Source organism: Vanellus vanellus (genome assembly GCF_965231255.1).
Source record: "Vanellus vanellus genome assembly, chromosome: 5".
In the NCBI taxonomy this organism is placed as follows: domain Eukaryota; kingdom Metazoa; phylum Chordata; class Aves; order Charadriiformes; family Charadriidae; genus Vanellus; species Vanellus vanellus.
Genome location: NC_138910.1, coordinates 80332737 through 80338054, shown reverse-complemented (window position 1 = coordinate 80338054; position 5318 = coordinate 80332737).

Sequence of the window (5318 nt, the reverse complement as noted above, 5' to 3'; positions counted from 1 at the left end):
AGCATCTGAATAGCCACAAATCTAATCCATCATCATCCACTAATCTATTTTCTCATCACTGACAGTAACGCCAGATGCTTCAACAGAAAGTGCAAGAAATTCCACTGTAGGCAGACGTGGAATAATCTGCTCTCCTAGAAAGTTTCCTCCAAGCCTTCTTTCTCAGAGACTGGCTTAAGCTATGAAGGGTAAACATTTACATCTTTGCTACAGCTCTCCAAAATTGTCTTTTTAGTATTTGCAAAGTTTTTCATACTTCTGGATAATTCTGTGATTTACAGAAATTATTTTGGATCTAGCCAAGTTCTGTGGTTCAAGAACACCCTGGCAAATAGTCCCTCAGTCTATTTATACCTCTAATGGAAAAAAAAAAAATAAATTAACAGTCTTAGATTTTTCAATTTCACTGCATGTCTACTTGTTCTTACATTGTACGACCAGTAAAGAGCCTCTTAACTTACCTTCTCTGTACCATTTACCATGGTCTCTCAAACGTGTTAACCTGAATAAGGGATATACACTTAAACTATTTGAGACTTACAGGCATGTAGGGCTTACCAACCATGTTTTACACTCACAGAATGACACTGACAGAAAAGAGAAACAGACCTTTCGTGCATGTTTTTAACAAGCACCATGATACTATCAATTTGCCTTTTATTGTATAAACAAGATTTTAACGCTGAAAAATATTTTCATAATTAAAGATATTCAGCTAAAACCTTTTTACCTAAAACAGCTAAATAACCATTCCTCTGCATTGCCTGAAACCAAAACATTGCAGCAGCAAGAATTTGAAAGTGAAGCTGACAAATTATTTTAATTCTCTAAACTAAGAGAAATACAAGGGGGAAAAAACCCAGAGCATGAATAATAACATCAGATTATTATCCTTTTGCTTTAGAAGCAATGCATGTAGATACACATTCGTTTGCAATAGCCTTAAAGTTTAGGGGAGTTCTTTCACTTTGTCATTCATTCTACGCCTTTCTAATATTTTTTCCATCTGCTAAGGCTATATTTATCCTACTGCCATAATTGTACAATTTCATTTGCTGATAGAACTAGTCTAAAGTTTTACATGCTTTATTTTCTGCATAATAGGCATTTAATTTAAACAAGAAAAAGGTATCTCTACACACCATTTTGTCACTTTTTTTCCTCAATGCTTAAGAACTATCCACATCTATACCGGGACAGCTTGGATCACTCCAGGGCAGGGTTGTTTGGGTAAACCAAATCATCCCAACTGGCCCAACCTGTCAGCACTTAAAATTGCCATTTTAGGAAGGATTTTACAAATCTATCCACAGCTATCCATTTCAAATATGGAAATTCACGACAGTTGATTGTAACAACTTGTTAAACAAGACTACTGTTCACAAAGATGATTAGTCAGCTAATCTGTTATAAGCTTCCTAAGTCAGACTCTTGAGTAAGGATGTGAATGCTGAATAAGGAGAGGCTCTCACATGAGGTGGAAAAAGCTGGGAAGTAAGTACAGGGGTGGTTGGGGAAGAATTGGAAGGCCTGGGACACAAAGCTGCCAGCGCGGGCAAACCCAGGGGCTGGTGAGCACCTGGAAAAGCGAGAGGAAAGACGACGAACAAAGCAGGACAACTCTGTAGCACTTTCACAGTACTTCAGAGCAGCAAAAGAGGCAGCAGCAGAAGGACCTAGTGATTACGTTCAGCACGGTCAGACCAACAGGTACGGGAAACGGTTTGGACAGTGAGATTGCCATCAAATATACAACCGCACATAATGGTGCAAAAGTAACCACAAAGAAGGAAACTGCAGTAACCAGAAGGCACAAAGCTCAATGAAGAGTTTTTGCAATCTAGCTCAGAAGAGGAGAAGCTGTATTTGCAGAAGGTAGCACCTTAGTTACTACCAGAAAATTAGAAAAGGGTCCCTCCTACAAATATCAAAATAGCATGGGATCGGGATTTGGTACACCACTTATCTCATGACACAGAGTAGACTTTGCTTGAATTTTTGCACATTGATGCAAATTCAACCTGAATATGTTTTTGGAGGAAGCAGCCAACAAGGCTGAATCTTGTATTTTACTTCAGGTTCATGTTTAAGCATTACATAAAAAATGGTTTACTGGAATCTAAAATGTCCAAAGATGAGAATAAAGTAAGATATAGGTGTACCTGGAGCACCTGAGCAGGCACATGGAAACACACTAAAATAGAGTGGATGACAAGAGAAACAGATAATTACTATGAATAATCTGCTATATGCAGCACAGTATACTGAATAGGGTACTAGAAAAGCACCCTTTGTACTAAAGAGCTTTAGATTCTAGATGATTTATAAATCAGAGATTTGTTTACAATCTGACCACCATCTCTGGAGCCAACAGTGAGGGATGCAGCACACAAGCGTCTCTCTTGAAGTGGTATAAAAAGTTCCCTGTTTCATTGGATTTAAAACATGCAAATGCAATTATTCAGCTTATTCACTGCTGCTTCGTCTGAACATCAGAATTTCAGAGGAAAAAGATAAAAAGCGTTGTACTAATTCTGCTGTTAAGATAACTTACAAATCTATCAGGAATTCTCTCTTCAGTGTAGGCGACCTCTTGGGATATTTTCTACTGCAGCTGAGCACCACACAAAACAACTCCTTACCTCCGAGGCTACACCGCACCCCGACAGACCTAGAGTAAATAGCTCGTTGCCTATCAGAGGCGATTTATCACTCCTCAACCTTCACCCAAGGAGGTGAAGGGAGCACCCCTCTCTGCTCTCCTGCCCGGCACCCCACGAGCATCGGAGACGATGTGGAAGACGATGGAAAACTCAACTTCCAGATCTATGCAGAGGAAACACTCAACTTCCAGATGCTCCCTAAACTCCCAACTCCCACCAGGCACCCAAGTGAGAAAAGGAGAATCAGAAAATAAAAAAAAAACAAACCAACAAACTGACTCAAACCACATGCTAGCGAACATGATGCATCGTTGTAAAGCCTGGAAGGGAAAATGTCACAGAGAAATTAAACGTGGGGAGGGCTGACCCGAGAAGAAGTGAGGGGGACCCAAGGCTGCAGGCCAGGCTGGAGGCGCAGCCACTGTCCCACCCGTTTCGGGGGGCGGCCGCACAGCGTCGCATCCCCCGGCACAGGGCCGCCGTACCGCCGGGGGGAACGCAGGTCCCGGGGACCCGCTGAAACGAAACGCGGTGCTGTGAGGAGACAGCCTTCATGGGTCTAAAATAAAACGAGTAATTCCAACGGAAATGTGAGGGGGGGGGGGGGGGGGGGAGGAAGTAAAAAAAATTAAATAATTAAAGTATATCTTCCCTCTTTGAAAAACATAAAAAAAAACCACCTTTTTTTTTTTTTTTAAAAAAATCCTATCAGTTCTTAATGCCATGCGATTCAATACGACAAAACTTACTGAAACCACCGAAACAACCCACAAGTGACTCAGATGTTTTCCTCAGCCCAACCTGCTGCGCGCAGGTGGCGGTGCCGCGCAGCCGGGCTCACCCCGCGCCCGCCACAGCCCCCCGGACCCCCGGGACTCCCGGGCAGGACGGCCAACGGCCCCCCCCGGGGGGGTCCCTCCCTCACCAGGGGCTGACAGATCCCCGGCCCCGGGCGGCGGCGAGGCGCAGTCGGTAGCCCCCAGCGCCGCTGCCGCCCCGGCCCGGAGCGGCGGGCAGGGAGCCGAGGAGCGCTTACCTTCTCCCCGGTGTCGTCTCCGGGGGCCGCGCTCCTCTCCCCGCGGCAGCGCGGTTCCCCGTCAGCCCCGCCGGCCGCCGTTCCTCAGAGCTCCATGGCTCCGCCGCTCTCCTCAGCCGGCGCCGGCAATGGCAGCGGGGGGCGAGCAAGCGGCGGCAGCGGCGGCTTAGGGCGGCGGAGCTATGGGGGCCACCACCTGCTGGGCTGGGCTGGGCTGGGCTGGGCTGAGCTGAGCTGAGCTGAGCCCCGCTCCCTTCCCCGCGCTGCCGGTAGGGAGCGGCGCCCTTCCCCTGTGGGCGCGGGGCGGGCTCGCCTCAGCGCCCCGCTTCCCGCCCGCCGGGCGGGGGCGGCCTGAGGGGCGAGCGGCGGCGGGCCGGCCGTGAGGCGAGGCGAGGCGAGGCGGGGCGGGGCGGGGCAGGGGCTGCGGCCCGGCGGCCCGCTGTGAGAAGGACGGCAGCATCGGGGGGGACCCACCGGAGCCTTCGGCCCTGCCCTGCCTGCGAGCCCGGGCCCAGCAACGCCCGCCGCGGGAGCCATGAGGGTGTCTCCCCCTCCCCCCCCCCCAGCCATCCGTGAGGCGCGGTACGGGCCTCCCTCGCCGGGTTTGGCCAACAGCCCTGCTGGGCGAAGGTGAGCTGTGAGAGAAGGTCTGCTGCAGATTGCTCAGGAATAAAGCAGAAAGGCAATTTTATCGTTGCAGAGCAGGAGGGGGAAGCAGCTCCTGGCGCCTTGAGGACCTGCCTTCGGAAACATCGCCCTCAGCGCCCCGCAGCCTCGGGCACGGAGCAGGGGACACCCCGGCACCACCGTGGCAGAGGCACCACCGGTTCCCCACACGCCTGGAAAGCCACCCCGGCATGGCCTGGCCAGGCGGGCAAACAAGCAGCTGCTGACCTTAAAGGTAACAACAACTGCAGAGTGTTTCATATCGGTATGGTAGAGCCACTGGCTGGTCACACCACCGCCAGACGCTCATGATGTGGAAGATAAGGGTAACTCATTTTGTATGGTTTCGTTACGGTAGGAGCTTCCGTTTGATCCGAACAGTGATGGCGAGATCTTTGGGTGTTTGATGTCTTTATCAAAGGCCAAGTTTCTAGAGTAAAGATGTGAAGAGCTTGGTTCACATTGTAAAAGAGGAAGTTTCTAGTCTTCACAGTTGAGGAGCGGCATTTAAAAGGCTCAAAGAACCCGCTCCAGTTCCCCAAACCTCAGGATCCAGAATACAAACCCAAAATGTATTCATGACAAAACCTTTTGAATTAAGAGTTAAACTTGCCATTTGTGGATGACACACAGACCCCTGATTTTTTCCAGGGATTAATGACTACAGTCTCTGAAAACTGAACAGAAGGCTGCTGTGTGGTAATTCTTGCTCAAGTACCATCCCATCGCCCAATGTCCCACAGACCCACAGGACAGACCAGACCAGATCTTGATAAACCGGTCTTTATGCAGTGCAGTGTAAAAGAACAATATTGAATGAAAGTTTTGTACCACATAATCATAAAGAGGAAAAAAGGTTGCCTGTATAGCTGCTCAGTTACATTGTGGTAGAGCTAAGAGTTAATAGCTGCTTGATAGATTTCTAGAATATAGAGAAGTTGCTTTTTAGCACA